Below are 23611 nucleotides of genomic sequence, written 5' to 3'. Positions count from 1 at the left end.
GTAATCCACTTGATTCTTCCACGGGAAAAACATCTTCGAATTCCTGTAAAAGAGACACAAAAGTACTTGGCAAAGAAGTGGTTAATTCGTTAGTGGTAAACAAGGACTGTTTGTACACTAAGATGAAAACACTCTCTTTTTCAACTATTGCACTCTTTATTTCTCTTGCTCCCACATAAAAATTCTTTTTTTCATTCGGACTCTTTTATCTTGACTCTTTTTCAATGCCCTCACCTTTTTTTCTCTCATTCTTACTTTTCTCTTGACTCTTTTTTTTACTCAACTCTTTTTCAATGCCCTCACTTTTTTTCTCTCAACCTCACGAGCTCTCCTTGATTGTGACAATTTTTGTTGGTCCTCTTGAACTTGTTGAGGTGTCAATGAGACAAGCATAAATAGACTTGTTGTTGTGCTGAAGGTATAGTGGTTATGAAATCCATCATAAGTCACCCTACGATCAAACTGCCATGGCCTCCCCAAAAGAATGTGACTTGCATGCATTGGCACAACATCACAAAGAACATCATCTTTATAATTGCCAATTGAAAACGAAATTAGAACTCGCTTAGTAACTCAAATTTCTCCACATTCATTAAGCCATTGTAGCTTGTACGGATTAGGATATTTTCTGTTGTTAAGCTCAACTTTTCCACCATTTCAGAACTTGCAACATTTGCACAACTACCACCATCAATAATCATTATGCAAAGTTTACCTTGGACCAAACACCTTGTGTGGAAGATGTTCTCCCTTTGTTCATCATCGTTTCTGTTTTGCATGTTTAGAGCCCTTCGAACCACCAAAAGTTCTCCATGTTCTGGTCCAATCTCCTCCAATTGTTTATCCTCCTCCTCATCATCATCATCTTCACGTTCACTTTCAGATTCTATCTCTTCATTTGGCTTCAAAATCATCACCCTTTTGTTTGGACATTGAGATGCAATGTGTCCAACACCTTGACAACGAAAACATTTGATATCTCTATTTCGAGTAGAAGTAGAAGTAGAAATACCTTTACCCTTCTCAAATTCTTTGGACTTGGATGTTGACGCTTCATTTTGGGGTTTAGAAGCTGCCCTAAAATTGGATTTGGATGAATCCACTCTTTTGTCCTTGAAGAATGAGAACTTGTTGAAAAATTCTTTTGAATTGTTCACTTCTTCTTCAATTGTCCCTCCACCTTCATGGCCATATGAACCATGTCCTCCAACTCCACATAGTGTTGAAGCTCCACAATGTTTGCAATCTCCCTATTCAGCCCACATAAGAATCGAGTCATGGTTGCTTCTCTATCTTCTTCAACATTTGCCCTAATCATAGCAATCTCCATCTCTTTGTAGTACTCGTCAACAGATTTAGTACCTTGTTTCATAGATTGTAATTTTTGATACAATTCAAGAAAATAATGAGAAGGTACAAATCTCTTACACATTATGCCTTTCATTTCTTCCCAAGTCGAAACTGGTCTTCCTCCATATCGCCTTGTACTGGTTGTCAATTGATCCCACCAAACTATAGCATAGTCAGTGATTTCAATAGCAGCAAGTCTAACCTTTTTCTCCTCGGAATAGTTGTGACATTTAAAGATGAGATCCACCTTTCGCTCCCACTCCAAATAAGCTTCGGGGTCACTCCTTCCTTTGAATGTTGGGATCTTCAGTTTGATGCTTCTCAAATCACCATCAACTTCATTTGTACGCCCTCTTCTACCGTTTTACATGTCTCTCATTTCGATGCCTATATGAAGCATTATCCTCTCCTCCACTCTCTTCTTCCTCGTTATTGTTTGCATTTGCTTGAAATTCCAGCCTCTCCAAGCGCTCTGAAACACTTTCCAGAACACGTCCAAGCCTTCTAAAATGTTGTTGCATGGCTTTCAACGTAGGATCAATTTGATTGTCATCAGTAGAATCCATCCTCACAGTTCACTCGTGTATCACACAAAAATAAACCTCACAAAACACTCGTGTATATCACTCGTTGGCTTTTACCTCCCCTCAAATAATCTCACCACTCAAGCCTATTACCACTCTTTCTCTTTTGCAAAGATAACACAAGTAAAAAACAAATCAAGAACAAACAAGAACTAATAACGACCAACCAAACTTCAGCCCTTGAATGAAGGATAAAAGGAAATGGTCAAGAAAATATGAGGTGAAATATGTATTTCATTATTTTTTCTTTTTTTTCAGTTTTTTTTTCTTTTTTTTCAGTTTTTTTTTCAAGGATATGAAAGATAAACAATGTAAGATAAAGCTAAGGATAGATCAATAATAGTTGGCTCGTGATACCAAATGATATGGATTGGGATACGACGAAGGACCCGTTGGATATATTGATCCAAGAACCCCACGTATAAGGTTTGGCAGCAGACTCCCTTGATTGATAATCTGGTTTGATCCACTTCCAGAGCTTGGAAAACCTCGACCCGTTGGCTATATGATCAGCCAAGAACCTCGGTATGGTTGAACGCCACAAGAACTTGCTCAAAGTATCTTGATAAGTTCCAAACAAGTGAAAACCTCTACAAAGAGAATTCAACTCACAAGACAAAGTCTATTTCGTATTTGATCAATGGTGTCTTCAAATGACATGCTTACAAGCCTATTTATAGGCTAGAATGGACTCTTGAAAGTCTCACGTCATTAGTAAAACTTAAGACACTTAAAAATGACTCATAATAAAATAAAAGTAACTCCTAAACCTTTGGTGTAACTCTAGGATATCTAAAGTCACTTATTTAACATAAAATGTAACTAAAATAGACCCTTCATTTTGGCTGTCTGGGACATGCAGTACATCCTTAAGGGTAAGAACTTTTCCAGATCCTAATTTTAGGAACACATTACCCACACCAACCACCTTAGAAGAGGCTTGGTTTCCCATACGTATTTTTCTACCTCCAACAGATTTGTAGGTAGAAAAAACGCTTCTCTCGGAGCACACATGACATGTGGCACCCGTATCAACAAACCATTCATTTGGATTATTACCATGGTCCACGTCGGAGACCATTGCGACCACCTCGTGATTTTTGTTGTTTATAACAACACGTTCAAATAATTTGCACAATATTGTCTCCATCAATAAGTACACAATTATATTGAACCATATGTGCATTGGTATATTCAACAACCCATGCATCCCAATTACTACTACCAAGTCTAAATTGGTATTGCTTGTCAAATGACAAACGATAAACACAATTCTCAAGAGAATAGATCTCAAGGAATTAACCATTTCGTAGCCCATGAATATTGGTACTGTTCGTTTCTTCATTCCAGCTTTGGTGCTCATGTTTCCTCCAACTTCAATTGGTATAATCCTGTCTTAGAAGAGTACATTAATTTGTCTTGCGATTGTTAGAAATAGTGGGAAGAAATTCCCAAGCCGTGTCCAGGCGGTACTCTAACTATTACAATCGAAAGGAAACTTGCAACAAAAAGAGGAATGATAATTACAACGGAAATAAAGCAAACCAAGTTTATAAGTCGAGTCGAGGAAAGCCCTCTTTACGCAAGACAAATTACGCCCCGGCTAGTGCTCACGAAATGGCGTATTGCCCCCAAAGATAAAACGACTTCCTCCTAGCGTGTAGAAGCACCTCAAACCCGCTAGGCACCGGCGAACTTGATGGAGTTCCGAGAATCGACAATGCTCCTAAGATGCACACTATGATGTAGAGACCTTGAGAGAAAAGAGAGAATGTTTGTTGTTCGTGTTTCTCATCTCCCAAAACTCCACCTATTTATAGGATAGGAGTACCTACATGAAGAGTCTCGGCAATAAGACACCTCATAAACATTTTGGAGGTTACCTTGGGAGTGAAAAGCCAAAAGGCTTAGGAAATGAAAAGCTTGAGGCTTTTCTATTTCCTTCACGTTTTCAACAATTGTATGGTATGCTCATGTATGAATTGAACATTGAGATATGGATTTGGGAGGGAGTATACCTTCTGCCGAATTTGATTTGTGAAAGGGACAGAAAGAAAGTGCTCTTCTTAGTTATGATTCTGTCAAAACCAAATGTATATGCTTGAATATATCGAAAGAATTGTGGAGAATGATACATGGTTTTGAATGGGATTGAGATTGGCCGTGCACTTCCTCCACTTTTCTCGTTTCTTTCTTGTTTGTGATAAAGGTCAGCGAATTTAAACTCATATTCTGAAATTTCTCGATTTTTTTTTGGAGGATCTGCCGTGAAAGAAAAATATGGAGGGATTGGGCTAAAAAAGGATTAAGCATCTCCCACTTATTTACTTATTTATTTAGTTCATAGGCCCAAAGCCAATTTTGTAATAAACATTGGACTCTATTATTTATTTGAGAAGCCCAAATATTTACTTTACTTTTCGCAACTCTTTTTATTAATTAAAGTTCACGAAAAACTTTAGTTAATTTCGTCGTCCCGTTCCCAACAAAGATTAAAATCATCCAACGCAATTAATTAATATTTAGTGTTGTTCTAAATATTAATTCTTCAAAATCGACTTCAAACACACCGCGTACTACATATAGTACTTTAAATAAATTCCACGAAGATCGAAGATATTCTTCTCCACCAAATTAATTCACACTACGCAAGTATGAATATTAAATCAAAGTACGCACTCCCCTTCGTCCAATCCAAAAACATAAATAGTCCCTTAGTGTTATGCAAGTATTATAACATTTCCTCAACATTCATATTTTCCAAGGTTCACAAAGCAACTAAAAGAATTCATCGCTCCAAAGAATATTATTCGTGCAACCCAAAATATTTAATTCTCCGCTCCGCGAGAAACTAAATATTATTTTTCAGAAATTTCATTTTAATAACCATATTGCATTCAATAGAAAAATTTTATTATTCGAAAATCAAGGGTGTTACATTTTTGTACGAGTTAATTATAAAGGTATTTGAAGTTGACATTTTTCAGATGCACTAGAATGAGCATGTTAAGTTCCATTCTACGTTAAGTTGGGTGATTAATGTAGACGGATTTATTCCTTCCACATATCAAGATTAACCCTTCAACTAAGTATGTAACAACATAGTACTATCACTCAACTCAACTTTCTTTGCCTACTGCTCCTTTCTCCTGCTTCCATTTATCAATTCAATCTGTCTTTGCTTACGTATTCCTAATGCAAATCATGAAATATAAAAATCCCACATACATACTTGATTAATCTTTGTAGTATTTAGGAACATAGGATATACCAAAATTATCATATGCCATTCGGAGCAGTACTATCAAGAATTTCATCTTAATAAATGATTGATCTCAGTATAAGAAAGTACTATTACAGTGACAAAATGTACTTATTCATTTAAGGGGTGGCAAAAAATTAGAGCTATATCTAATTATTTAGGATTCTATACACATACTACCTGATCGCTGAATGTCGACTGCTTACCTTTACAAAGAGATTTAGATCGTTAGAGCCTAACCCCATGACATCAGAGTATTAAACAAGAACTTGCCTTGTGCTACGTCCATGGATCGGTCGAAATCGAGGCTGACTCGTGCCTATGTATATACACCTCCCGAAGACTTGTATTGAATGCGAGTGTCCATCCCTTTTTTTTTCTTTATATTCTCTCTCACAAAAATGCTTTGTAACAACCTCCAAAGCTTCTACTGCGACTGGATATAGCTGTCGTATATAGAAAGCCGGTCAAAAGCATCAAAGTTCGCCTTCAAACCGACAAACTGACTCCCAAATTGGTCACAACCGGCTTCGGGCCATCTACACCCTCCCTCTCGCGTGCATAGAGGGCATAAAGATTCACATACCCGGTCTATAGGGTTGATGGAATCATCATCTTCATCACGAGTAACGTACACGAGACTGTCTGGTTTCTCATCACTTTGCATGTACAAACTAGACTGCACATCCACAATGGAAAAGAGAGATTTTTGAGGAATCTCTGTTGCAATGTTCTCGATGCCAACAATACAATCACCGTCTTCAGAAAACTGAACCTTGCACCCAAGTGATTGTATTGCCCGCTTTATAGCAACATTTTCCCTTTTGGCACTCCTAGCCCAGTCCCTTATCGAGCTGTTGCTGAGCTTCTCATTTCGCAACTCATCAGTCAAAGACGCCACAGCTGACGTTGTTTCTCTTAGTTTTGCCTCTGCCAAATCTTTTGCCTGCCAACATTTGTTAATATCTGATTACTCTTTGAATCCATCTTTAGATAAGCAGAAATATTACTGGGAAATCATTTAAGCAGAAATATTATAAAATCACCAATCCCGATTATTGTTGTATGAAGCAAAGGCTAGTCGGTTATTGGGAAATCATTTATTGGGCTTTGAATATCTTTATATAAGCATAAATTGAGAAAGAAATATTATAAAATCACCAATCCCAATTCCCAAACCCAGCCTCTTGCCTCCCCTACCAAAACCGATACAAAGATGCCAAATGCATGTACTTATTCAACTTAGCTGGAACTCTGATTTAGAATGTCTTATGTGGAGAAAAGTAGTAATTTGGAGCTCGTGTTCCTTAAGCAACAACTCTAGCGCAGATTTTTACAAACAAACACACATACTACTCTTTCCTAGTTCAAGTATGACCTTCACATCGCATTGACAGAATTCATGCTCACTGTGATGGGACTAGGGAGGATAGTTGGTCATCGGTAAAAATCTTTATTTGTTGTTTTCTTGAAAAGGATGGGAACATTATCTTCATTATTTTGTCATGAGAACGAACAGTTTCTTTCAATTTGGTTTTTATGATGTGCGTGAATCAAATGATTGTAGAAAACCATTTGGCTTTTTGTGCACCCTGTCTAGAAAGGAATGAGTTTCTCCAGTGTAACCGGCATAGATACAACACAACAAAAATAGAGGATATTAGGGAATAATGACGAAGAGAAATTGATCAAGTTTTATTATTTGCAAAGCAAAAACCACTGGAAAAACAAATTACGTACCTTCTGCAATTCAGATATCTTCTAAGCCATGTTTCTACAGTGTGCCTCTATCTCCCCAGCTTGGGCTTCTGATGGACAAGCCCATCGAAGGTGGAACTGAGGCCAAAGTGTTGGTGCTAAAGCTGCAGCAGGAGGTAATAATGGACCTTGAAATTTTGATGCGTCGTAGAAATGGTTATAATGACCAGAAGATCTATCTGAAGCACGCAAATCAGCCAAGTACACCCACAAGCACCCACATGCATCATAAATACCAGCTTGCTGCCTTTCTCTCTCACTGATTTAACAAAGCATAAATGAGACAAAAGCTAGTCATGTAGTTTTGAAGAGTAAAGTACTATTTTGGTCCTAAACATATGGCCGAAATACGAAGATGGTCCAGATCATTCACTTTTGAAAATCGAGTCCTAAACAAATGAAACCGTCGTCGGACCGGTCCTTTTTTGACGGTTCCGTCAAAATCTTACAGTCAACAGATGATTAGTGAAATTTTGACCAAGTTAGAATATTAATCCATGGTTAATCAAAATAAAATAAAATAAAATAAAACAGAAAATTAAAAAAAATAAGAAATTCACTTTGTCAAAAAAAATAAGAAATTCACAACGGATAAAAGTGAATTTTTATTTTATTATTGTCTATATTATTTTATTTTAATTGATTATGAATTAATATTCTAATTTAGTCAAAATTTCACTAATAGTTCGTTGACCATTAGTATTTGACGGAATCGTCAAACAAGGACCAATTCGACGACGATTTCATTTGTTTAGGAATCAATTTTCAAAAAGTGAATGTTCTGAATCAACTTTGTATTTCGGTCATATGTTAAGGACTAAAATAGTACTTTACTCCTTTGAAAATTGAACACAACTTTTAAAAAGGTTTCATTAATACTATTACGTTCAGATTTGTATCGAATTGGAGATCGCGTTAAAATGATGTCATTTTAACAATGCACATTGTACAAATTTCATAGAAAATTTGGGGATATTGGATTTCCACCGATAAAAATGACAGTATAATTGAAATGTATAAAAGCCGTGTTGAATTTGAAAAATAGTTCAGTATGTTATGATTTATTCAGCAAGTATCCCTAATAAAAATAGTACATATGAGTGGTGTGTTTGGTTCATGAGATTTAATACCACAATTCAATCCTAAATGGATAATCAAGGGATAATTAGTCATAGCCAACCCCCCTATGACGAAAATAATCTCACAACTCAATCCTAGATTGTATCTTGGTATTATTTTATTTAGAAAACCGAACACCACCATATAACAGGGAACTTGCGATGATAACACAATTATTCCATTATTATGGCAGTGAGCAAGCAAGGAAAGAATAAATGTCTATACCTGTTACAGAAAAAGTTTCCAAATCGGCAGGAAAGAGCAGAATCTACTAAATCTACCAGGAAAACCTGCAAAGCCATAAGTCAGAGTTAGCAAGCAGCATTACGGCTTAATTCATAGTGTTTAGCTATCTCATTATGAATCTGATGAAGATACATTACCGAAGAGAACTCAAAGGCTTAGGGATACATTCGTAACAATTGCGAAACACAATCAATCCACTGTGAGATATTCATCACCAAATTCAATTCAAACATAGGGCCCCATCAGCGATTGAGAAACAGAGAAAGACAGCATTGTGACAAAAACAATCATCTGCATGACAGTGTAACTCTCTCCCAGTTCGACCAGCTTCTATAAGTGACAATAATACACTTCCAAAACCGTGATCAAATTTGTTTCACCTTTCCATGTTATTTTGACACGGGTTGTGATCAAATAAAAACTAATTTCCAATACAGAACACATTTCAATTCGGCATGTTAAAATTATCAACACAAAGACATAACTTTATCAACAGTCAACACAACATACAAATTTGAATATAAAGTATCACACAAAGACATAAGTATATCAATACAAGTCAGATGATAGTAACTGATGATATCTACATTTGCATTTGAATTTGATTTATGGACAAAATAATTACTATGTTTGATTGTTAAAAAAAATCCAAAGACGTAAGTATATCAATACAAGTCAGATGATAAAGTAATGTTTGTATTGATAATTTTAATATACAAAAAAGTTGAAAAAGTTGTGTTTTGTATAGGAATTAGGAGTACTATAACGCAACCCATTTCGACACTGTTACTAAACTTAAAAATGAGCTGATCTTCACAGAAAATTTGTTAATATTTTGGTGGTGCATCAAATTATTATTTCTTTACCCATTAAATATCGTGAAGGTGGCCAGTATACCATAAATACACAGCATGAACAGGCACTTCAGCTCTACCTTATTTAACGTTAAGTAATGACTCTTCAAAACCCCCTAAAATCTATATAATTAGCTATTGCATCCAATTTGAACTAATTGTGCCAGAGTTGAACGTTTCTGTCTCGCTCAATGATGGACTGATTTACTAGTAAGAGGATACATACGAAAAAAAGGGCAACCACATCATGATATCAATTTGAAGCAGCTAGATGAAGGCAGAGCAGTATATAGCCGTACCTGGAAACCTTTGAACGTCCGGTAGTATGGATCTAGCAACAAACTTGCAAGAGAAACCAGCTGAGTTGTTCTATCCCATCCATCACTACAAACATTATTTTTGACCATTTTATAAAATATCAAAGAATGTTGTAAAAGATGCACAAAATAGACTAATCCTGCAATTGAAGCAGCCAAAAAATCTTCATGGGATATGGTTAAAATCTGAGATGTCCACCTCTTTTGTATAGGCATGCATATCAGGTACAAGACGAAAAAAGTATTTCTTCCCCTGGTCCTTGGCATCCGAAGAATTGAATAGTGATAATATGTTCTGAATGACAGAGTAAAAAATAGCATCTCTCACAAAAGTAGAACCGAAGTTCCATTTTTACCGAGTATCTTGATGAGAACCAAAGATATTAACATATACTCCCTCCGTCCCACTCTGAGTGGAGCATTTCTTATTCGCCACGAGATTTTATGCAATATAGTTTTGCGAGTTAAGTGGAGAGAGAAAAAAGTAAGAGTGACATTTCTATTTTAAGAAATGTTTCTTTAGAGTGGGACATTCCTAAAAGGAAAATGTGTCTCGTAAAGTGGGACGGAAGGGAGTATTTAATTATTGCTATTAGGAGAAAGTACTAGCAGTGACGGGTCTACAAACGGGGGAACCGCCATATCGTTTAGCCAACTGAATCCAAGGAAACGGCGAAAGAGGCAGGCGCGCATACATCTCGGCGGTAGTTAGGCTGTTGAGTAGATTTGAATTTTGAATTTAAGTTGTTGTAGATATCTTTAGAGTAAAGGTCAATTTTGGTCCTAAATATATGACCATCGTACGAATTTGGTCCAAAACATTCACTTTTTGAAAAACAGGTTTATAACAAATGAAATCCTTGTTGGAGTGGTCCTTTTTTTACGGTTCCATCAAAAAACTAACAGTCATTAGCGTTGACCGTTAGTTTTTTATGGAACCGTCGAAAAAAGGACTACTTCGTCAACATTTTTATTTTTTATGCACTTGTTTTTCAAAAAATGAATGTTATTGGACCAAATTTGTATTTTGGTCATATGTTTAGGACCGAATTGACCTTTACTCATTTCTATAAGTTGTTGCATATTTTTGCAAATTGTAAGTCTATATATTGACGTTCCAAGGTGATAAAAATCATCTTCGGAATATCGGTATTGGACGTAGGCCTCCCGCGTGGGGATTTCTCTTTGTTCCTGTTCTCAATTCATTTAATAGAGCCGAGTGTTCCCCTTCGCTTATATTGGTTCTTCTTTGTATAATCACTGTGGTGCGGAAGTTTATTTCTTCCTCGCCTCGACCGAGCACTCCCCGTACTCTTTTCATTAGATCAGAGACGATGGTAAATACGCGTAATACGGACACACGGTTAGATGGATTAGAGAAGGTCGCTAGGGATCTGGACAAGAAGACGGAGGCGTTGACTGCAATGGTTGATGAACTCAATATTCAGTGTTCTACAATGAACGAGCGAGTTTCAGAATCGGGTCTCAACTCGAGGCTTTTATGGCGGAAGTTCGGACGACCCTCACTGCAGGGTTCTCGATCAAGTCTTCGGATCTGCTTCTTTACGGTGATCCAGCCGTGAACATGAGGCAGCCGTGAACATGAGGCGACCGGGACATGTTTCAGTGTGGCCTCAAATTTGGTCCGGCTCATCGATGCCCCCCGAAGACTCTCAACGTCATCATCGCAACGACGACGACCCGTTCGACGGAACAGGACGGCGAGGTTAGAAATGTGGAACTCTAGCTCTCGGAGTTATCCTGCAACGGTCTGAACACATCCTATACCACGAAGTTGTTCGGGGACATCACCCTGCACAAGGTTTTGGTTATAGTGGACAGCGGGGCAAGCCACTGTTTCATTTCGGATCAGCTCGTGCGCCAGCTTCAGCTACCAATCACGCTGACCGCTCCCTATTTGGTCACGCTGGGCAACGGGTCGACAATCCGGGCGTTGGGAATCTGTCGCGCCTTGCCCCTACAGTTGGCGTCGAAGACCTTTCTCCTTTCTTGTTATGTGTTTCCATTGCGGAACATCGACGTCATATTTGGCGTCTCTTGGCTGGCGCCGTTGGGTGATGTCGTAGCTAATTGGCAACGTTCTTCAATGCAGTTTTCATAAAAAAAATACTCCATCTTGGCCTTCGCAAAGTCGGTAACATTGCTTTTGTTTTGGCATTTAGCTATCTACTTATAGCAAGATGTACATATTAAGTACCAATAGACGTTAAATGAGGATCAGTGCAACAGGTACTTTTTAGTCGGGAGTAATACCAAACTGCGTGATAATAACTTTTTACCAAATAAGCATTTTCTGAACAGCAAAAACAAACAAATCCAGATTCAAAAGGAGGTCAACATAAAGCATGATGCCAGCTGATAGAAACACAATTTATGAGTCTGTCAAAGGTAAGCGATACTTATCACTCACTATGACAAAACTGTGGTACTGCGTATATAAAAATGATTACCATTTACAAAGACAGTCAAATATCTTACCTACAGTGAACCAGCACCGTAGCTGATTCTAGAGCAATGTGGGCAACAATCCATGCTGAGCCAGCCAAGACACCCTGAATGTGTATCAACCAGCTGCTGTCCCCCAGAGTTGAGACTGAAGCAGACATACTGCTGAGATTTCCTCCTCCCCAAGTCCATCCACCGTGCCTCTATCAACAGAAATGCAAGAATACACATATAAACTTAAAAAAATTACTAGCGAATAGACAAAAAAAAATTCTTATGATCCCTACAAGCTCTGCCTACAGTTTGTGAAAGATGAAAACTCATTACCCGGCTATACCACATTACTACTACTAATATTAGGCGAAACAAAGCAACAGACAGAAAAAAAAAATTAACAGAACTCTCTCTTGTATAAATCGGAACATAAACCCTTTAAAGAGAGATTGCTAATTATTCAATCACTGCAACCTTGAAAACACCTTTTACAGGCACAGTGACGTAATGGAGAGACAGTTCATAAAATGACAAAACAGAAACATATATTTATATGACGCATGACTTGGAGTGACATTAGGGGGAGTTGAGTGCATCGTTAAATTTCTGGGAAGCAAGCTTCTAGATAAGAAAGTTTTTCATATTCTATGAATGAGGTGAAAAATATATACAAAATAATTAGGAAGATGTGTTGTTTAAGTGCTGAGAAAAAATGAAATATGGAACATAGATGTTGCTGCAGAAATTTACAGAATAGAAATGAAACAAAACAACCCGTTAAATGTATGTTGGATTGGTGGCATATAAATCAGATTCTCGATTAAAATGGTCCTAGTCAGTGTTGTTAGGGGTCGCGGGGCGCCCCGGGGCGATGAGGGGGGACCCCGGGTCGCGGGGCGATGGGGCGACGGGGCGAGAGACCCACGAATCGGGGCGCCAGAATAGCCGAATGATGATTATATTTATATCTCTTTTATAAGTTTGTTGCTTGAATGTTTATCACATCAAATAAATCTACATACATCATTACTCCATATTAAAAAAAAAAGAAGAAGAAGATTAGACGAAAAATATAAATTTTTAAACAACATTACATAACTAAATAACTGAATTTTATTATCAAAAATCATCAAAGTTCCAAAATGATCCGTAGAAAGTTGCATGTAAGTTTATGTCTGGTATCCGAATAAGCTCTTGCATATTTCCTAGTCGGGTCTTGAGACATTTTGTATAAAAATGATCTGTAGAAAGAAACAATCATTTATTTATAATTAATGATAATTCACAGTGTCTGAAATTGCTATTGATAAAAAAACTAATAATTATTTTTATTCATCCGACATGACCTCGTGAACAAGTGCTTTAAAAAAACAAAAAAGGCCAAGAAACATGTAAAAAATGGAATATGAGAGAAAAAAGTTGGAAAAAAGTAACACATAATTGCTTTGCTTCACGGAAGCATCTGTAAATATTTATCTCTCTCTTGCTTTGCTTCACGGAAGCTGACACAATTTATAGAATATTTAATCCTGACACCTTTTTTTATTATTCAAATCAAAACTCAACAAACTAATTATGGGATTTTGGACAAGATTACACCTGTACCAACTCTCATTCTCCTCTTGCCAAATCATGTTCAACCTCTACACTCATTTTTTTCACAAACCCCGATGCAAGAAAGATAAAAAGCCAAACTTTAATTTGAGTTCACCCAAGAAAAACGATGAAAAATAGGAGAATACATAAAAACTTTGATGCTCGTACATGTAGATAAACCTTGAGAATCTGGACGTCGAGTCGTCGAAGGAGTGGTGGCTGAAGAATAAAGTGATTTTTGCTTTTGCTGAAGAAGACCCACCGAAGGAGTGGTGGCTGATGAAGAAGAAAGGAGAAGAAAAAATCGGCTCGCTCCACGGCGACCCAGACGGCCCAGGCGACCCACGGCGACCCAGGCGACCAAGGCGCGCCCCACCGTCGCTCCACGGATCTCGCACGACCCCGCCGCATCGGGGCGAGGTCGGTCTCGACCCTTGCGACCCGCGACCCAAGCGCGCTCGGGGCGCGATTTTAACAACACTGGTCCTAGTAAAAGAACATCAGGCCAGGCCAGGCCAGGCCTGGCCAGAGCTGCAGATGTTTTCAGCCAAGAATTTGACATAATGGTCCTAGTAAAAGAACATATTATGTCGTAGTAAAAGAACATCAGGCCAGGCCAGGCCAGGCCTGGCCAGAGCTGCAGATGTTTTCAGCCAAGAATTTGACATAACAACAGACTACAGTTGGGCATATTTAGTACTCCGTCCCATTAAAAATTAAACTTTTTTCCTTTTTGGGTGGTCCCATTAAAAAAGCTACGTTTCCTAAAATGAAAACAACAACATATCTACTTTTTCCTCTCTTTCTTTATTCTCTCTTCATTAACTCACAAAACAATACTAAATAAAACCCATGCAGAAAAGCAAATGTTTCATATTTAATGGGACGGAGGGAGTAGCATATAATGAATGCAATCTTGTCAATACATGAGGCAATTAATTTGCAATCTAGCTTCAGTAGTGAAAGGAGTCTAATTAAAGTTGGCACAATACCAAATATCATTAAATTCTAGAAGATGTTTAAAAGTAAATGAGTGATGAAAGATTGCAACAAATGTAAGCAAAAGCCTAACTATACATAGTAAGTCATCATTAATCACCTAATAAAGACCAATGAGTATAAATTATAAAGAAAATTATACTCTTAAGGTGCAACAAAATCATTCTCCCTCCGTCCCATTAGAAATGAAACGTTTTCCTTTTTGATCTGTCCCATTAAAAATGAAACGTTTCTAAAAATGGAAACAATACTCTCTCTACTTTTTCTTCTCTCTTACTTTACTCTCTGTTCATTAACTCACAAAACAACACTACATAAAATCCCGTGCCGAAAAGCGAATGTTGCATATTTAATGGGACGGAGGGAGTACCAAAAATGAAGACATCCCGTCGGACGACTTGGCACCATGAGTATCAACATAGTCTCTCAGCCGAGCAAGACTCTTGCGCATTGCATGTATATTGTCTATACCAAAGAAGACGATCTGATGTATCGAAAGGGAAGGATGAGAAGAAAGCACCATTTATAGAAATACAAAGTACTTCTATAAGTTAGGATGCACAATTTGTCTATAGATTTAGACAGACCTCAGACTGGGAGTAGTTGGCGGAGGATTCTGACCCACCGCCATTGCACCATTTGCCAGTGCATTTTTTCTAGGCCTTGCATCAGCTATATATAACTTCCTAGATGAAAATTTTGATTAGATGATTCACTAATGAAAGTATGAAAAGAACTTCAGTTAAATATCTCACACTATTTAACAAATTCCAGGTTATTCAGTTGCTCGATAAACAAAACAAATTAAGATAAGGGTGAGCTAGGGTAAGACCAATTGACAGCCAAACATGGTAGAACTATAGAGAAGAAAATGAATACTGTTGGTAAACTAAATTAAGATATGTTACCTCCGGCGTTCCCTTACTCCAGAAAGCTGCGTCCAAAGTGCCGCAACTAGTTTCTCATCAGCATTGCTGCAAAAAGAGTGTATGGGTTCAATAGCCCTTATATGGAAGAGTAAGAGACTACAAGCTAGTACAGAACTCTTACTTCCTACTAGATCACAATTACAAATAACAGTTTCTATGAAATGGCCCACAGCCCGTTCAAATCAGCAGACCCACAAAATTTTATTCATCCTATAATTACCTTCTCATGTTCATCATGAGGCCAACCAATGGTTGTGAAGATCGAGCAAGGACAGCTCCAGTTCCTGTAGCTAACCAGTCAGGCTAGCTTCAACGTGATAACAAAAAAATTATTAAAGTGAATTCAGCTTGCACCCAGTGTTATCAATCTCGTATGGCGGCTTATGGCGGTTCGCCTAAAAACCGCCACAGGGATATGGCGTATTAGTATGGCGGATATGGCGGTCAATAATTAAATAAATAAAATAATACTTATTATTTATACATAATTCAAAAATTGGAAAATAAGAAAAATATAACTTCTAAAACTCTTAAAACAATTAATAAAGCATAAAATACAGCTCTAACATACATGTTTCTTGCATAATGCCTCATTCCTAAATGCAGTACACACGCAATGTTGTCAAATGGCGGATATGGCGGTGCTATGGCAGCGCCATGTTGCTATGGCATTTCCACCACAGAACGCCATGCCATAGCGCCATGTCGCTGCCATAGCACCGCCATATCCGACATTTGACAACATTGCGTGTGTATTGTATTTAGGAATGGGGCATTATGCAAGAAACATGGAGGTTAGAGTTGTATTTTATACTTTATTAATTGTTTAAAGTGTTTTAGATGTTATATTTTAATTATTTTCTAATTTCTGAATTATATATAATATATAAGTATTATTTTATTTATTTAATTATTGACCGCCATATCCCTGTAGCGGTTTTTAGGCGAACCGCCATAAGCCGCCATACGAGATTGATAACATTGCTTTATTCCCTCTCTTACTTTCCACTCTCCATTTTAACATTTAACAAATCAATTTCTTAAATCCCGTACCCAAAAGAAACGCCCCAACAACCTTGGTATGGAGGGAGTACTTCTTAATCCACACCAAACAAACGAGTGTTGATACTTCATCATTAAGGTAATTTTTAAGCTTATAGAAAGCCAGATCTTCTGTTAAAATTGTTGCATCTTTTGTCACGAATAAAGTCCAGCAGCTAAGCTAGTAGAAGTGCAGAATTTGAGTATATTTGTAAACTTTAGAGACCCAGATAGGCTATATAAGTGACTCTGCATTAATACATCTTTCTAAATACTCACAAAACCAACAACTTACGAAGTTCCATATAAATTCGATGCTAATTTAAATTCATGCATACTTACATTATTCAAATAATTATGCTATTGTGTCCAGTCAATGCATGCAAGTATATCACCATAGTTTCTAGCATAAGCAAAGAGAGACTGATAATTTCATGCCTAGAATACATAACAGAGAGCAAGAATTGACTACAAGACTTTGAAGAGAACAATTCCTTAGCAATCCTCACCAGAACAATTTAAAGGCTATAAAATACCATAAGCATCATGGATATAATCACCAACGTAGCATAAGAAAAAAAAAAGTGAATTTCCACATATAGAATAACTGACCTGTTTCGTCCGAGGCCGAAAGCCAAAGACAATAATTCTCATATCTTTACCTGCAACAAAGTTTCATAGGACAATGAAATCAAAGAAAATCAAACACACAAGCTTATTTATGTATGAGGTACAAACATAGAAGGAACAATAAAACATGCAAAAACTATAAGTTGCTGATGACTTAAGACTAAACTGGCATGCCATAATATCATTTACCACAAAAGAATGGTTTTTTTTCAACTTCGAGGCGAAAGATTGGGCTTTGGTCATGCTTGGTTTCCTCGATTCTAGTTGGGAAAGTAATCTGAATCCTCAATTTTTAAATTCCTGTGTTTATTTTGGTTTTTAATCAAACTAGGAAAGTAATCAGAATCCTGAAAATAAGGAAAATAATACAACTTTTAATGAAAATAAGGAAAATAATACAACTTTTAATGATTCTGAATCCTAGCTTTTCTTAGGTATTCTATTTCTTAATTATAATATAAGAAATAATTATTATCACAATTATAATTATAATAGAAACAATAATAGTATTATTATATTATTTATTATCAGTTAATTTAATAAATAATTACAATATAGTTATATATTTATATTATTTATATTTTTATTATTTTAGAAATTAACAATTAATTAACAAATTGTTAATGAAATTTATTTAATTATAATATCAGTAAATATAATTATAATTTAATTATAATAATTATTATATTTATTATTTTATCTTTTATGATTATAATGTTATGAACTTATAAATTAAGAAAATACAGATACAATTATTAAATAATCCATCACAATAATAAATATAATAATGAAATTAATATAATTATGTTTTATTATTATAATTATTTTATTAATGAAAAATTTAGTTATTACTCCACACATAGGAAAGTAAAGTTGTTAGGAATCATATTCCGAGGATTCATTTTCCTTGGAATTATTTTCTTTGTCAACTTTACTTTCCCGTCACCCAAACATGGCCTCCTTTTTACCAACAAACACGTTTTCTCTGTTCTTGCAAAAAAAAAAAAAAAGTTTCCCATTTTGGGAACCTTTATTGTATTTTCGCCTCAAAGTAGAAAAAAATCCAAAAGATTAGTCAATCCAAACTTCCAAAGATTATCAATTGTTCTCAATATATTTAGTTTCTAAGAAAGGATGCTGAGCAGCATACCAATGACCTGAAGCAATCGTTGAGATGGATACTTATGTCTGCCTGGGAGCCAATGGCAGCTTCATACCCTTCCAACCAATAACAAGTATCAGAATTCAAGATCTTGCATTATCAAATAACAAAATAACTGCTTAAGAAAGAAAATTCAAGAAACAAATAATGCAAAAAGAAACATAAGAATATGAGATACATCAATGTTGTCAAAGCAGTATAGCGGTTCATGGCGGTTCGCCCGAAAAATGCCACAGGGATATAGCGTATCGGTATGGCGGGATATAGCGGTCATTAATTAAATATATAAAATAATATTTATATATTCATATATAATTCAAAAAATTAGAAAATAATAAAAATATAACATTAAAAACTCTAAAAACATGTAATAAAGCATAAAATAGAAAACAATTATATAAAAGTCTAGCAATTAAAGTCTTTAGTTCAAGTGTTCAACAAAACATAAAACCATGATAAGCTCAATAGACATCAATCATCAAGCTCAACATAGTCTTCTAGCTCATCATCATCACTATTATCGGCATCCATTTCATCTTCATCCTCCATTGCTTCATCCTCTTGATCTCCACTTACACTATCCTCGAATTCTTCCTCTTCCGATTCTTCATCTACAAGCGCAAGCCTTTTCCTTTTCCCTTTCCCTTTTCTAGGTATGATAGGTTCTTTTTTCTTAGAAACTCTAAGACAACTTGAACTAGATGTAGAAGATTCTTTCCTCTTCTTTGACCTAGTATATGTCCTAGGCTCTCCAACACCCGAAGCCTTATACACCATGTTCCAAACAAGTGTATCATCGTCATCATGAACCAAATGATTACCACCATCAATATCATCATCATCATCATCCAACTCCCCAACTAGCCACTCATTGCACTCATCAATATCATCGAGAATAATAGGATCAAATTCATCGGTTGCACTAAGCTTGTTCCTATCATGCAATTTTTGGTTATATTTCACATAAACCAAATCTTGCATCCTCTTATGCTCGAGCCTATTTCTCTTTTTTGTATGAATCTACAAAATAAATATAATTAATCGGCAGATTGGGGTGCAGATTGTGAATAGGAGGGGCCGTATGGCTGGGCGGTGGCTGAGTCACTGAGTGGGGCTGTAGGGTGCTGGCTAGGCTGCAATAGGCGGCGGCGGCGGGGGCGGCGCGACGGTGGGTGGCAGATTGTGGAAGGACTGAAGGAGTAGAGATGAAAAGTGGCAGATTGGGGTTGTGGAATTAGGGTTTAGAATTATTGGGGTGGGCTGATTGGGCCTATGCAAAATTAAATTAAAAAATAAAAAGCCCAATAAAAGTCAAAATTAGCACCAAAAAGTCAAAATTGGGCTAAAATACCGCTATTGCGGGATATGGTAGCGCTATGGCGCCACGACTGCCACGGGTATGGCGGCCGCCACAGAAAAATGATACGTATCGGTGTGGCGATAGCGTTTTCATTAAAAACTGATATGCTATAGCGCAATATCCCCGCTATAGCCGCTATTTGACAACATTGAGATACATAAAAGTGTAAAAGCAAAACTATCACATTTTCACAGGAAAGTGAAATTTTTATCGCACTGGAAAATGGATTATTGTGACCATTAGTTTAGGACCAAAACCATAAGTCAGGCTATAGAATTCAGATGCCCCAAAGGCAGTTTCCAGATGGGCAGAAGACAAAGGGAAATCAGAGAAAACTATTCGTATTTAACTTTTGAAATGATTAGCAGTGATTCCTAACATATAATATTCCTTCTGATTAGCATCTGTGAAGGATGTATAAGCATGAATATATGCAGCAATACTCTAACTATGCAAAGTATCAGCATGCATCCTGTAGCATTTGATCATCTTTATATAACACCTTATCTGGAACTCCTAGCATTAGTCTAATATCTCTAAGAAACAACTACAGATCCCATTAGATGGAATGGCTTCTGAAATTTAAGTGCAGAACTGAGTCATCAAGTTGATTTTTTGCCTATAAAGTTAACAACACATTGAAAAGGGCATAACAACTCCTCTCAAAAGAAGAGTAAAGATCATAGACTCCATCCATTGCAACTTACAGTTTTGCTGAACTTCTCAATTGCTGCCAAAGGTATGGTGCCAAGGCCTATAACACTTCGAGATCCATCACTCTACAAAAGGAAAGAATAGTGCTATAAGCATAGAGTTGCATTTTATTTTATAAATGTTAGTTGTAACATCAAAAGGCAGTACCATGATTAAAATAAATGGACTCGCGGTTGAAATTTTAACAATGTAAAGCACAAAATATTGTGTTTGATTCATAGGTTGTGATGGTCAAAGATGGAAGTCTATCAGAAATTCAGCATCATTTACAAGTTTTAATGTGGCTGAATGAAATCTACCTAAGCAGTCAGCAAAGAGTTTAGTGGGTAAAACTAATAGAATAAATCATTTCAAAGTATTATTAAAATGGCTTCCATACAACCAACGGGTTGTAGCACAGTTTGCGGAACGGAGCTGTGGTGACCTTGAGGTTACAAGATCAAACCCCGACACCCGTTGGGAGACTTTCGGCCTTAATCCGCAAACCCGATCAAACAGGATTAGACGGATTATGCCAAAGGCGGGTTCGGAATACTTGTGGTCAAACAAAAAAAATGACTTCCATACAGGATACTCAGTCACGAGTCAAGGCTGTCATGCTATAGCTTTTCTATCCCCCCCCCCCTCCCACCCTCCCCTAATATTGCGTTCATAGAACTATATAATAAGTGCAAGACTACAATCTAACCTAACTGTTAATGATCAGCATGATAAGTGGCAAACTACCAATAAAGTACAAAAGCATAAAAGTTTAATGTAAAATGAAAGATATTGTATTAACTATTAACAACAAAGGAATGGACTTCAATGTCTTACCAAGAAAAGAAGACGAAAATTTGTTACATATGAATTTCCTGCCTCGTCAGTGTTCACAAGAACAACGCCATGTCCCTGGAAATAAATCTTCAATGGTTTATCCCCTAAATATTCTAGATTGAAGATGCAAAGGGAAAAGGGTGATAGCTTCTTTGTCAATATATTTTCAGTTGGCATAAAGCATAAAGCATAAAGCATATATGTATGCCACAAGATATGAGATTCTTAAGAATTACAGAAGAATGAATACTAGCAAGAATCAACCAAATAATATTGCGTATTCCCGAAATAGGAGAAAAACACAAATAAACCAGAACAATGACACATTTTTTAAGGACTCATAAGCAACAAGGGCAATATTTATGCACACAACTTAACATTGTCTGGGACAGATAAATTCAACAAATATATTTTACATGCATGTGGCTAGCCTAGACAGCTATGTTCCACAAAATTAGGGGTTTCTCATCCATACACTCTAGCATCTATCTCAAAGAAGACAAGGTTTCAAAATTCGCAATGTTCATTAATCTAGTAAGTTGTAACAAAGATTTACTCAAGTAACATAAATATCATCTAAGTTTTTACATATTCAACAAGCCAAAGTTGTGATAAGAAAAAAAAATTAGGAATCATTGTAAGTATTATGAAGGGATGAGAAATCCCCAAAAGCTGAATTGATCTTGACTATCAATAAACTCGAATCTCTAACAGCATCTAGCGATAGACATTATAGTCTTTATCAATTAAGACCTAGGCCCACCAAGCAATTCCAAACATTACTATTTCCCACACCTCCTCTAAGCAATGTGAAAATAGCTAACAGTAACCTAAAATTCTTAAAAGCACTAGAAACCACGTAAAAGTTCAATAACACTAATTACACCTTCATTTGATACAAGTATTTCAAAAAATTTCTTCACCAATAACGTCACCATTTGGAAATCTTACATTAATCTCACCACTACACTAGTTTCCAAATTGTGCAGTTATGGTAAGCAGCTTGAAGCTAGAGAATTCCTAAAATTGGGGGGAAAAGTTCCAAAAAATTAAAGCAAGTCGAGGAGTGGGATTAAAATAGCTAACATGATCAACTTGGAGTACAATATATATTAATTGCTTCCTTCAGAAGTTCCGAACTTTAAATCTAAATTCACATTCTCAAAACCACGCATTAAACAAAAATTCTAACAATCCAAATTCGAAGCCCCACAAACACTAAGAAACTCAATTTTTGACATTACCTCTACTATGATAAACTCCGCTTCGAGCAACAGCTGCTGCAGTCCCTGCGAAACAGGCTTCGAAGCTGAAACCTGCTGAAAAGGGAAAAGGGAAAAGCGAAAATCACATACATTTGCTGAAAAACAGAAATTGCAAAAAAGGGCACAGTGGGAGAAAATTAGAAAAACCCTAGTGGGAATTTTCACAATACATCAACTTTAGTCCATTCGATGGCGTCCCAGCTGCCGGCGCCCTCAATTTTCTCCGGCTCCAATTCATGGAGCGACGTCGTTCGGCCGGACCTCGTTCCGGCATAGACAATCGGTTGCATATACAAATCGAATAGTACAAAAATTAGCTTTATTTTCCTATCGAAAAAAGTAGTAGTATCTGTGAGGGGAAGGGGTGAAATTGAGGGGTGCGAGCTGACAATTTGACAAAAGATTATTCTAGTTTATGAAATTGCGTGTTATACAACTTCATCGTGACACGTCACTCAGTCCGGCCCCATCTGACGCGGGCCCAACCGCTTATTCTTTTCCATCCGTCCACTTAGAGCATCCGCAATGGCGCTCGTCCCGGCGGACGTCCGACCGACGTGTCGGACGTCCGCCATTGTGCAAAGGTGACGCGGATACGGATGTTCACTGCGGACACCAGAGTTTCGCGGCATTCCCGGGACGTCCGTCGCGACGTCCTTGCGGACGTCCGCCATTGCATTGACCCAACGGACGTCCGCGCGGACGTCCCGATTATTTTATTAATTTTTTCAAAAATTCTATAAATACGGCTCGTTGAATTTCATTTCATTCGCACCACTTGTATTAATGAGTATCTCTCTCTACGTTTCTTTTATATATCCTGAATGACTAGTAGTGGTAGTAGTAGTGGTTTTGGTGCGGGCGGTAGCGGTGCGGGTGGTAGTGGAGGGGGTATGATGACATTATGAGGCAAATTCATGCACGTGTGCGGGAGGCAGCGGAGAGGGAGATACAGGCAGCCTTAGCGCCGGCGGTACCTCGACCCATCCATCGTCGATCTATATTACCCCGGGACCACCTCGCTGCACACCGTCGGTTGTACGAGGATTATTTCGCTCCGGAGCCACGATTTGGGGAGAACGTGTTCCGGAGACGTTTTAGGATGCATCGTCCGCTCTTTCTGCGTATCATGGGCGCTTTAGAGCGTCG

The 23611-nt window shown here is 37.1% G+C and overlaps 1 pseudogene; it reads right to left on the bottom strand.

Moving 5' to 3' along the window:
- Positions 1–5236: 5236 nt before the first annotated feature.
- On the bottom strand, positions 5237–22840 carry LOC121810995 (annotated as a pseudogene).
- Positions 22841–23611: the final 771 nt, after the last annotated feature.

The sequence above is a fragment of the Salvia splendens genome, chromosome 7 (assembly GCF_004379255.2).
Source record: "Salvia splendens isolate huo1 chromosome 7, SspV2, whole genome shotgun sequence".
Taxonomy (NCBI): domain Eukaryota; kingdom Viridiplantae; phylum Streptophyta; class Magnoliopsida; order Lamiales; family Lamiaceae; genus Salvia; species Salvia splendens.
This window is presented reverse-complemented; position numbering and strand designations above follow the sequence as displayed.